The following is a 14,077-nucleotide window of genomic DNA, read 5'->3' on the forward strand; positions in this document are numbered from 1 at the left end:
AACTTGTTATAGAGAATAATAAGTGATTGAAATTGATTATAACTCTAACGAAAATATTTTGGTTGAATCTTTTAGGTTTAATCAAACTCTATTTGAAAATTTTAAATTTCATTATGAATTCTCGTGAATTTAAAAAGAAATTGGTTAAAATGAAAATAGAATATTGTGTCATTAAGAAAAAAAAAATAAAAAAAAAAGGTTTAAATGCATTTTTGGTCCCTTATTTAGGGTGTTTTTAACTTTTTGTACCCTTGTACAAAACTCGTCTTTTTAGTCCCGTAATTTTACTTTCCTTAGGGTTTTGGGGACCCTCTCCAGTTTTACTTACGTGTTTTCTTCATTTATGAGGTGACACTTTGACTATGGTGTTGTGTGAATAAGTTTGACTTTTTTTTTATAAATTAAATGAAAATTTTAATTAAAAAAATATTTAAAACATTTTTTTGTTAAATTTATATAATGTTATAAAATTCTGAAAATCATAAAACCCCTTTCATTATTCATGTTATTAGGTTTCATCATTTTCTTCACACATTCATCGTCTTCTTCACACCTTTGTCATGTTCATCTTCATCTTCGAAGCCCATTATCATCTCCTTCGATTGAAGAACTGTAAGATGTCATAACAATTTGTTTTTAGCCGTGGAAATAGATCTATAAACCGTTTGAGGTACAAATACAAGTGTGATCTTGATGCTCCATTGATGATGGCATGGACGGATACAAATTTGGGTCGTTGTTTATATGGATGTGAGATGTATAAGGTATGTTTAAGTTTTTGCAATTTATTGATGTTGTTATGGTTTTCTATTTATTTATCTTCATCTCCGTTGATGCTTCCAAATTAAAGGCTACAAGAAAAGCAGTCACTTTGTTTGGTTAGATGAGGAGATGAATCCTAGGGAAAAAGAATTAATCTATGCATTACTAAAGAATCTGAATGAAGAGAATGAAAAGGTTAATTCTTATAAAGCAAAAGAAGAAGAAACAAATATGGAAATGAATATGTTGAAGAAGCAATCCAAGCTCAACTAGATGATGATTTTTGTTATGTTGTTTGCTTTAGTTGGTTCAACATTGATGAAATCAGTTTTAGGTGAATAGGTTTTTAGGTTATTTTGCTATGTCTTTTTCTTTATAATGCTTGTAAACATTGCATGCATAATTCTTGAAGACATTGATGAAATAGGTTTTAGGTGAATAGGTTTTTAGGTTATTTTGCTATGTTTTTTTTCTTTAAAAGGCTTGTAAACGTTGCTAGCATAATGCTTGAAGACATTAACTGCGTAATGCTTGAAAATATTGATTGCATAATACTTTTAACGTTGTGATTGCATAACGTTTGTAAACATTGTCTGTATAATCCTAACATTGTGATGGTATAATGCTTGTAAAATTTGGACAACACAAGGCCTATAATTCAGTAGTCACAATGGATAACATAGTGCTTGTAATACTGTAGTTATAATGCACAACATAAGGCCTATAACATATAAGTCACAATGAACAACATTCAATTTCGAATATTGTTTGAACATAATCACTTGACATAAACATTAACATTAACATTAACTAAATTACTTAAGATCCATACATTAACCAAATTACTTAAGATCCATATATTCAAAATAAAATTCAAGTCACTACTTAAGTCAAAATAAAACTACTTAAGATAAATATATTACAACTAAATTATTACTTAAGTGACATATGACATTCAAAATAAAACTCAAGTTACTATGCTCCAATATTACCCTATTGAATGCTTCACACATGTTATTCACCTATAAGTCACATTTTGTATATGTATTGAAGCGTGGCCTGCTCCAATGGCATGCAAAGACCTCAAACATATATTTTCATGCATCTTCATTCAATGTCTTCATTCTTTGCATTGCCATGTCCCATGCTGGAATTGTAGTTGCCCTGATAGTTGCCTACGTTACCTTTTTTAACTCTAACCCAGGGTACTAATTCTTTCAATTGCCATATAAATGTTTTACACATAATCTTTACTTCACATTGTCATTAATACCTTGAACAACTAAAACTAGTCCATGTCACATGTACACAAAATTTAATCAGATGTAAACAAATTAAATCATAAAAATAAACAAGATATATAAGATAATATCTTATGCTGATCTGATATAATTGCATAAGATCTTTAATTGAATCCTTCTAAATCCTGCAGAAGAATGTCTAAAAAGCACTAAAATGAGTCTTATGTTTCAGCTTTAACAACAACATATGCAACTGGAAAAATTTGATTATTACCATCCCTCCCTACTACTACCATTAATTGTCCATCATAGTCACCTTTCAAGAAACAGGCATCCAAACCAATAAGATGCCCACATGTCTTTGTAAAACCTGCCTTGCAAGCCTCTAAATAAATATAGATCCTTTTAAACACATGGTTGTCATTACTATCAGCATGTTGTATTACAAGAATACTATTAGGATTTAATTTTAATAACTCTTGTGCATAACTTCTCAAATGAGTGAATTGATAAATACCAGCCCCTTGAACCAACTCAATTTCTTTCCTTTTAGCCCTATATGCATGATCATGTGATAGTTTCACACTACATCTCTCAATAGATTCGGCTATGAGGCCTGATGATTTCATATGAGGATTATGTCTAAATATGTTTGCAAACTTCTTTGCAAGTCACTTAGTATTTGCACTCCTATTATCTGCAATCATGTGGCATGTATGGTCTTCAATTAAACTCACTACTTGCCAAAACTGGTGATCAATCCTTTTACTAAATCTCATATAGAACTTACAACCAGCCATGCATTTAATCACCATCCTTTTGGAATCATTCTTCTTAATGAATTTTTATTTTATTTTCCATGGCATAATCCTTGATAGCATCCCTTATCACCTCTTTGTTAGTAAACATCATCCCTAATTGAAACCTCACCCCCTCACCAGACTTATAAGTGGGATATTTCACTCTTTCTTCCTCATCATCATTCCCATGAGGTGTATACAAATGGTCATAATCTCCACTCTCCTCGTGAACCATCTCAATTGTCTCTTTTTAGTTTTCGCAACTAAAAACCTCACATAAAGTCTCTTGGGGTAGTACCTTAGTCCAGTCTATCTCTTCGGATTCTTCACTAAATTGAAACTCATTATCCTCAAAATTACCCTCACTTGCAACATAATCATCATCAATACCTTCTTGCTCAGGTTCGTTATTAACATCAACATTAGGATTATTCGCTTCTCCAACACCATCATTGTTAGTACCTAACTCACTTCCTTTTTGCCCAAGTTCACTTGCATCAGCAACATGTTCATTACTAACATTTTTATCAACATTATTGACACTTCTAAAACCAATACATTGTACATCATAATCACTATTAATGTTAGTATCTATTTCACTTTCATCCACAATATCAGGAATTTCCAAATTATGCTCCACATATACATCTATTATCTCATACCTTTTGACATATTTGGAAAATTATAGTACATCTTGATCATTGTTCAAGGGTCTAAGACCACGAGAAAAGTTATATGCAGGTTCCAATACCACAAACAATTTATATTCTTGCAACCCTCACTTTGAATCAAACCCTCTACTTCTAGGTATTTCATGTAATCGACATTACACCTCCAATTCATCTCATAAACATCCCCATCAACATACCACTTAACAAGTTTCTCTACTAATCTTCCCTTATGGTATAATCTCAACCTAATCTTATGACTCTTAGCTAGCCTGAGAAATAATTGAAACAAAAATAATTTAAATTAACATTATTTTTTAACTATTAACACTAAAAAAAATATGTATATAATTTACTTGTTCAGATTAGTTATATCATATTTGTTGACCGGCACAACGGCTAAGCATTAAACTTTTTAACATCAAGATGTAGGTTCGACGATACTCACATGTATTATAGTTTAATTTCAAACATATATACCATATTTATCATTTATTTGTTTTATATAAATTTTGGATAATATTTATATATTATAATTAAATAATTAAATATTTATCAACTGTTATATTATTAAATACTTATAAATAATTTATTTATTTAATATTATTTATAATTTTAATAAAATACGACTTTTTTCTATTCTTTTTTATTATGGTCAATTTTAAAAATTGAAACAGAATCTTCAAAATTTTCAAAACGGTCCTATGAGGGAGTATTAAGTACTCCCTAGATATCCTTCAGGATTGTAATTGAACCAAGATAGAAATGAAGCTTTTTAAAATAATAAACTTTTACTATTTGTTAAGCAAATTATTTGGCTTATTTTTTACGTTTTAAAATTTGATTTTTCTTATTTCCACAAATATAAAATAGCTGTTAGTCACACATAATTAACAAAATATCATATATATTTGGAGTAATGAAATTAAGATAATTTATTTTGTTAAAAAACTAAGATAACTTATCCAACAAGTTTAGAATTTGACTTGACATATGTTGGGTATGGCCTATTTATTTCCCATTATAAAAAAGTGTTGTCTTAAAAACATGAATATTGCAAAGTCAGATTGTATAATTTTCAACTTTTTATTCATTGATCAATACATCAAAACGAATAATCTAGCTCGACCAATGGTAGTGGAGCATACACAAAGAGTTCAATGTGAAAAGTATATTCCAAAATATTTGTATAATAAGATGCATATTAATGTGTATATCTTGTTGTCTCCATCGATGTTATGGACCGAAAACATCAAGTACAAGTGTGAGATATCATGTAGGAGTCACAGGTATCAAATATAAGAATCCATGGCGTGTCAATGTAATGTGACATTTCAAAAGTGATGATTCAAAGAAAAAGTTGAACAAAGAAAGAAAACACTATGTTCTTATAATGGATGTCTTTGTAATAGAAAAGGTAAGTATAGCACTGATCCTAACCTTTTAATGGCTTCCACGCATGCCACCCACTTTACACTTTCCACTTTTATCACGGCTTACTTACACCACCCCTTTAATTTAATTAGTTTAATGGCAAATGTTTTAGTGAGTTTTTTTTATGCATAAATAGTATGCGTTGAACTGATGAAAATTGATTTTAAATAAATTGATTTGAGTTAAAAATTAATTAAAATTAAGGTAGTTCATGTTTGGATACATTCAAAACGAATTTCTTAAAAAAATACTATTTAAAGATGTTTATAGTGATGTTTTAAAAGTTTAGATTGAAATAGTTGATTTAACTGAAAATCGGAGTTAACTTTAGTCTGACCAACCTTGTAAAACTGTTGCTAGACCAGAATTGATATAAAACGCGAAACATATTGATCTGTCATAAATTATTTGAACAAAAGAATCGAAGTCAATTTTGTAAAATCGTTTGTGCCAAATAAATGCATGAAATTAACCTATTTTTACTTTATTTTTAAAATTTTAAAATTTTTTAGGGTTCAAAGACAAACCAATGAGGCTTTAATTATTCCCCTCAGTTGAAAGATGGTTTCATCTAAGGAAGGTTAAGAAATAATGTACACGAATAAATGCTTAAAGCACAACAACCCTAGAAGTTTGATTTAAAATCATTAGTGTAGTCGAACATTAGACATTATCGCACTACAATGCTTTGAAATTCTAAATGAATCATATGCACGAGCAATACACTCTCATATTAGAAAGACAGTTAGTTAGTTAGGGAGACCCATATACATACATCATAATCTTACAACAATAATGGCTAAAGTAATAGATAATGAGAAATGGATAATACTTTCAATCCTTGAAGCAATATATTTAAGGTTAGTGGAGATAATTCATCATATATATCTTACCTATCAAGCAGTGGGAGGAGTAGTTAGTTTGGAGGCATACAAACAATGAATCATTAATAGAAAAATATGTGTACGATTACATCAATAATAACAATTTCTAAGTGAAATGGCCAATGATGATATGGAAAAACTTCATTTTGGCTTCTTGTTGGTTCGTTCTTTGGCGGCTAATCCATGGAAATATCCTAAGTGATGAGAATCTCATAAAGAAAAGATGTGTGATCCTATCAAGGTGTAGTATGTGTTTTAGGAAAAGTGAATCTTTGACACATATTTTTTTCACTTCTTTTTCATGCAAATATAGAAACATGCCTACAAGAAGCTTTAATTTCAACGAAACCTCAACTCAATTCAGGATTTTGTTCGAATTTGCTCACTAGGTTAAAGCTCTAAAACACAAGACACCATGTGTCCACGATTGTCCACACCATTCAACAAATATTCATATTTACATGCATCAATAATCCATATCCTTGCATCCGTCAACTCAGTTCGAAACTCTCGAAAGGGTTGGATATGTTAAGACAAGCTCTTAATTAGACTAATGTTTGGATGAAGACAAATTATTTTAAGGAAAAGATCTCGAGATTAAAGAAGCCTCAAGTTAAGGTTTGATCATGCTTAAGTTTTGGATATCAAGGGATTGTATCATGTGCTAAGATACATAAACAATTCATTTGCGTATAAGCTTTAGGTGCTCAAAGTTTTTTCATCTAAACCCTTCTAAAAGTTTCCTAACACCTATGCATAAGTTTCATTCAAGGCACGCCTTTAAAAAGACAAAAATCCAATTGTCTTAAGGGTGCAATTGATTGACCGTATAGTGCAATCGAATAAAATATGATTTTTATTCAAGTGTCAATTGATTGATCCTATGAGAATCGATTGAAAGGTCTTCCTTTCCTTGAAATTTTGACCCTACAACCGATTGATGCAAGTCCTACAATCAATTTCTCCTTCATATTTGATCAAAAAATTTAAAAATTGCACATGGAACAATCGATTGATCCAATTGTGCAATCGATTGCTTCCTAAGTCATTTTGGAAAATATGAAACATTGCGATGCCCCTTAAGTGCACATGTTCATAAAAGCTTTTCCAAAACATTGCAATGCATCATGAATATTTTCCATTCTTTGCTAATCATCCTAGAGGCATCTTGTAGTGTATATACTGTAGAATTTTTTTCAAATTTCACTTCATCTCTTTCATCATAATTTTCAAATAATTAATTTGTTGTTTAAAGTGTTCATATAAATTTCATAAAACTTTTACTGTATAATTTCCATACATCATCTTTGACCATTCAACACTTAGAGTTTATATTTTATTGAATTCTTTATTAGAAAGAGAAGATATTTCATAATGTTGGAAATCATCAAAAATCACTTGTACTCAAAAAATTATTTATCATTCTATTGTAACTTGTTCACCAAGTTTGTGGTAACAAGCAAGTTTAAGAGAAAGTAAGTGTTGTAAGAAAAGAAAGTTGTGTGATTTTTTGATTTTGTTAGAAGATTGTGAAGGGTCTTGGAGTGAGGATGTAATAATATCTAACATAGTAAAAATCCTTCACGGGGTATGAAAGGACAAGATGTACCATTGAAGTTCCGAGGAACTAGTATAATTCTTATGTCTCATTTACTTTTGCGCACTTTATTTTTTTGCATAATTGTTCTAAGTTCTTCTTAGAAAAATAAAAAGGAAATAAACATTTCTTAAGAATGAGAAAAAATCATCAAACATAACTCACCACCCTCTTAGGTGTACTATATAGTTAAAAAATATTGAGGGTGTGTTTGTTTAAAGGATTAAATTTATAATCTCAGGAATATTGTTCCCTTGAATAATAATATCAGGAATTTTATTCATGTCTATGTGTTCGGTAAGTAATTGGAATTCCTTGAAATATTAATAAAATATATTTAATTTACTTAAAAAAATATAAAAGAGTTAAATTAATTTAGAGTGGGAGGTTATGGGTGGTTACCTTTTGCATGGGAATAAAAAATATCAAAGTCATGAATAAATCATATTCTCAAGAAGAAGAAATATTCGAGTATAATTTGATAAAACTTGAAACAAACGTGGGAATATAATTTCCAACCTCACAAATTCATAGAAATAAAATTTAAATCCATAAAACAAACACACCCTAAGGAAAAGAACCTTGAAACCCTTCACACCAACCCAAAGTTTATAAATACCCCAATAACTACAAGAATTATCTAGAAGAAGTTATTGGTGAGGTGTGTAAAGATGAATTCATAAGGCTCTTTGAAGGGACATGTGTCTGTCGTTAGGGTATAACATGGGACACCACTGTTGAAGGGAAATTCAGTATTTTTAGTATTTTACCTATGTTGCATTATTATTTGTGTATATATAGTACTATAGTTGTCAACAGTTGTACCCAGTGAGTATTGTAATGAAGTGTGTGTGCAACCAAATTTTGTGTGTAACCGTTAGTGGAAGTTTGTTAGAATTTGTTAATCTCTATCTCTCTTCTCTCTCTTCCTCCATCTTCATCTTCCTCACCTTGTGTATCAATAATTGGTATCAGAACCTAGTTCAGATCCACAGGGAAACACAAGGAAACACGAGAGAACGGTGAAGCGTTATTGATTTTGTTTCTTGAATTCGTGTTGAATTTCTGAATCGGAATCATAAACGAATCACATTTCTTGATTCTGCGGGATTGAGAAACACTAGTGTTTGGTGAGATTCAAGTGTATTGCACAAGGTTGAAGATAAACATAAATGGTAATTTGAGTATAAAGCTTTAAGTGTTCGATGGTAAGAACTGGAATCAGTGGATGATTCAGATGTGTGTGTTGTTTGATGCTTAAGATGTTCTTGATCTCGTAAACGACAGTTACTTTCCTATTGCACTTCTAGAAAATGAAATGGATACACAACAAAATACTCAGCGTGATCTGAGGAAGGAGGATCAAAAGGCGTTGTTCAACATCCATCAGTGTGTGGATGTGAGCATGTTTGAGAAAATCGTTGATTCGACGACGGTGAAGGCTACGTGGGACACACTAGTACGATGCTACGACGATGATACATCAGTGGAGAAGGTGAAGCTTCCGTCTCTACTTAAGCAGTATGATAATCCCATCATGAAGAACAATGAGAAGGTACTTGATTGTATCTCCAGAGTGATTATGATCACAAATGAGATGAAGTCGTGTGGAGAAACTCTCTCTGAAGAAAGTATCATTTAGAAGGTACTTAAATCTCTTACTCCTCAATTTGATTACAACGTTATAGCAATTGAACATTCTAAGGATCTTAGCACCATGAGAATTGAAGAGTTGTAAAGCAGTCTAGAAACACAAGAGTTACGTCTGACTGAGAGAAACTCTGAAATAGAGGTAGAGCAATGGGCTCTAAAAGCAGCTTCTGGTAAGAAATATCAGAAGCAGTCTTGGTCAGAAGCTAGGAAGAGATCTGATGGTGTTTAGAAGTCATAAATCTTAACTTCTGGAAGGCAGAAGAGTTCTCAAAATGAGAAAGAGAAGTATGACAAGAGAAAATTTAAGTGCTACTATTGTAAGAAGTTTGGCCAATTCGTTATTGATTGTTGGTCAAACAAGGTAAGGAAGTCAGAAGAAGCAAACGTAGGCTGAGGAGATTCTGATGATGAATTTGTGCTTGATGGCTTTTGAATCTGATGATGCGTATTTGGCAGACTGGTGGTATATGGATATTGGTTGCTCAAATCATCTTACTGGAAATAAAAAATGGTTGGTTGACTTTGACTCTAGAAAGAAGACAAAGATCAGATGCGTTGATGATAAATATCTCAATGCCGAAGGTATGGAAAATGTCATAGTAGTTTTAAATAATGGTAAAATAGCATTGATTCAGAATGTGTGGTATGTTCCTGGTATGAAAAGCAATCTGATGAGTGTAGGTCAATTAATTGAGAAAGGATTTTCAGTTACCATGAAGGAAAATCTTTTGAAGTTGTTTGACTGTAATCAAAAGCTGATTATGAAGTTAGAACATGGAAAGAATAGAACATTCAAAGTGAATGTTAAAACTGCAGACTATGAATGTCTTAGTGCAACAAGTGTTGTGAAGGAAAGCAAGCAGTGGCACAAAAGATTTGGCCATCTAAACTTCAAAAGCTTATTAGGGCATCTGAATTCAAAGAAGTTGGTACATGAAATTCTTGCAATTAAGAAGCCAAAAAAGTCATGTAATATATGCATGAGAGGGAAGCAACCAAGACTGTCATTTGCATCTGAAATGCCTCAAAGAGCAAAGCATGCTCTGGGTGTGGTGCATTCTGATGTGTTTGGACCATTTCCAATACCTTCACTTGGAGGGAATAAATAATTTGTGTCATTTCTTGACGAGTTCACAAGTATGAGATGGGTATCCCTTATAAAGTTCAAATACAAGGTGTTTGCTGAATTTAAGAAATTCAGAATCAAGGTTGAGAATCAGAGTGGTCAGAAGCTGAAAATTCTCAGAACTGGTGGTGGAGGTGAGTATAACTCTACAGAGTTCAAAAGGTTCTGCGAGGAGATTAGAATTGAGCATAAGGTGACTGCTTATTACACTCCTCAACACAATGGTCTTGCTGAAATAGACATGCAGTCACAGAACCTGCAATATATTCAACCTGTGAAACTGAATATATTGCATGTTCTGTGATTGTATGTAAGCTATTTGACTTCTAAATTTATTGCAGGGTCTGAAGATTAAGGTAAACAAACCTCTAAAGTTTATGATTGATATCAAGTCTGCAATCAATCTTTCCAAGAACCTAGTGCTGCATGGAATAAGCAAACATATTAAGACTAAGTTTCATTTTTTGAGAAGTCAGGTCCATAATGGAATGCTAGAAGTAATGCATTTGAGCACCCATAAGCAATTGTCAGATGTTCTGACGAAAGCGATCAAGGTTGATCAATTTTTCCACTTAAGGGATGGAATTGATTTTATTAGTTTTGATTAGTTAAATCCTGAATTAAGGGATGGTGTTGAAGAGTAATTCAATATTTTAGTATTTCTCCTATGTGTCATTATTATTTGTGTATATATAATACTGTAGTTGTCAATAGTTGTATTCACTGAGTATTATAGTGCAGTGTGTGTGCAATCAATTTTTGTGTGTAACCGTTAGTGGAAGTTTGTTAGAATTTGTTATTCTCTCTCTCTCTCTCTCTCTCTCTCTCTCTCTCTCTCTCTCTCTCTCCTCTCTCTTCCTACATCTTCATCTTCTTCACCTTGTGCACTAACCACCACAAATGGTTTCATGAGAAACTTCACGGGAATGTTTCTATCTTGCAAACTGAGCAAGTTCAACTTAGAAAACAAAATAATATTTTGACAAAGAGTGATTCTCAATACGCAATTAAAGATATGAATTATCAAGACCTAATTCCTTGTAACCTTAAAAATAGATAGTCTAACTACAAGTATTTGAATGTTAGTTTAACATATTCACATATCTATATAAAAGAAAATAGTCACATAAACAACTCAATAAATACATAAATGGATTGGGATTTTTTACCAAAATACCCCAAATTTAAAAAAAAAAACTAAAATAACCCTGATTTCAAAAAAACTCCTAAACTACCCCACTTTTACCCCAATTTTAAGAGGAGGCGTCAGACCAATTGGCGCCATCTCCTAAAGTTAGAGAGGAGGCGCCAATTGGATTGGCTAGGGCACATGGTGCTACCAATCCAATTGGCGCCCATGTGTTACTTTGTAGAGGAGACACCGATTGTTCTGGCGCTTCAGTGTAAAGTGAATTTTTTTTGTTATAAATAGAGGTGTTATGTGAATCATTTTTCCACATCTCATTTCATCATTCTACAAACATGTTTGGTGTTCGTCGCAGCTATGGAAATGTGGTTTATTCGAGAGACAAACCTCCGATGTTGATGCTCTTCTGGAATATCACTATTTTGGATCAACTGAAGAGGGAGTTGGTTTGTTGGTTAGATGGAAAAATACCAGAAGGAGAAAAAATTAGAAGTATTGAGAGACTCGACATTATATTTGGTTGGGTGCGAGTCAAAAATGATAAGGATGCTAGGGAAATGATGTTTGGACGAGATGACATCAGTTTGATTGTTGTGATCAGTTAGAAATATTTTGTTTTAAGTTTGCTTATGTTGTAGTGATGTTTGTTGTTAACCTTGTTGTAACAAAAAGTTAATGATATATAAAAATCCAAGGTTACAAAAATTAAAAGGAGATATTATCTTATGATGAAGATGTTGCTCCTCGATTGGGACATTTGTTATTGTTGTGTCCTGGTTGACTACATATACTACATAATCTTATCATGTTATCAGTCATATCCATTTCTGTTCTAATACGCATGCTGTTTGGCCGTCATTTTTTCTTTATTCGCATCTCGTCGTTGTTCCGAACTATGTCACATTCATATGGAGGCCAGTATTCCTCAATTGATAGCACTAAGAAGCTTTTGTTATACACATTCATGATGGTAATGGCCTTGTAAACATCAGACAGATGGTTGTAAGCGTCCTAGCGAGTATGTGCGCATGCCGTAATGACATGAGAACAAAGAATACGGAAGGCCTGGAACTTTCACAGTCGCACTAACTTCTGTTTAGTTTGACATCATAGGGTAAATTTGGTCTCCCCTCATTGTGGTCCATTGTTTCCTGTACACTAAAATTTTACCTATGAAGGTCAAAGACTGTTACCGCGTGTGTGCTGGCTTTGATGCTCTCCTCTTTCATCATTTTCATACAACATTCATTGAATATTTTCCCAAACATTAACATTGCACTACATCTTCCACCTCTGGTTGTAAAGGTAGAAGTCAACCTATAATAGGTCGATCTGACCAAAGCGGTTATTGGTAGATTTCTAATTCCTTTGAATACACCATTCATGCATTCCATAAGGTTTGTTGTCATGTGGCCCCATCGACAACCTCCATCAAATGCCCTTGTCCATTGCTCTACCGGTATGTTATTCACCCATCTTCCTGCATCTGCATTTGACAGTCTAATTTTATCACGGTAATATTGAAATGACGGCTGAGTTAGAGCATACCCAACATTCATCACTTTTTTTGAAGGTTTTTATCTTTGATTGCACGCATGAAGTTTTGTGCGATATATCTAATACAATAGGCATGGGTAGAAGGAGGTTCATGCCATCTATTATCATGATTATTGTAAGCACTCTCAATGGCAGCATGTCTTTCAGAAATCAAACAGAGATTGGCTTGTGAAGCCACATGTGTTCTAAGATGTTGAAGAAAGAAACCCCAACCACCAGCGGTTTCACCTTCAACCAGGGAAAAGGCAATGGGAAAGACATTGTTGTTGCTGTCTTGTGCAACCGCCATAAGCAAAATACCCTTGTATTTTTCGTATAACCATGTTCCATCAATTTGAATAATAGGTTTGCAGAATGCAAAACCTTTGATGCACTGATCAAACGCCCAAAAGAGGCGGTGAAAGATTCTATTTCTAGCAACTCATGTTCCGTCTGGCGTAAATGCTGGCAATGTCTCCATAATTGCAGCAGTTCCTGGTATGTCTGTTTTTAGGGCCCATAAAAATCGTGGCAATTCTTTGTATGAATCCTCCTAGTTGCCGAATACTTGTTCAACATTCTTTGTCCTTGCAATCCACACTTTCTTGTAAGATGAAGTATAATTATATCTTGTTCTGATATGAGATATTATTATACTCACTTTCACTGGCGGGTCTTTGTTAACAAGCAGAAAAATGTCTTGACATATCAATGCAACACTTTATTTAGGGTGATCTTGTTCAATGTTAGTTGCAATGAAACTATGAGGTGGATCTATTGAAGATATTTCCCAAGAGCCGCTTTTCTTTTTGTGAGATGCAACCAACTGAAACTTACAAAGGATGTTACGACATTCAATGACATACCTTCTAGAATCAGTGCGTTTCATTGTGAAATCAGCAGAGTTATTCATGTGAATTTTTTTGATAGCTCGCACACATTCTTCGTTAGTGCGGAACATGTCTCCCACCTTTAACTCGCCTTCTGATCGTGGATACGTGTTATAAAAAACATTGTTGGATGTTTCATCGTCATGCAGATCCATGTTTATCATATGTTGAGGCGGATTGTATACATGACTTGGAGTTAATGGCGCTGGTTGATCACCATCTTCAACGTTGTTGTTCAACATATGATCGACCTGTGTCTCAGTCTCTTCTTCTTCATCAACGACGTTGACTTCTACTTTTGCTTCTGGGTCGGCGTCATCTGAGTTTTCTGATTCAAAT

Source organism: Lathyrus oleraceus, chromosome 5, assembly GCF_024323335.1.
Source record: "Lathyrus oleraceus cultivar Zhongwan6 chromosome 5, CAAS_Psat_ZW6_1.0, whole genome shotgun sequence".
NCBI classification, from domain to species: Eukaryota; Viridiplantae; Streptophyta; class Magnoliopsida; order Fabales; family Fabaceae; genus Lathyrus; species Lathyrus oleraceus.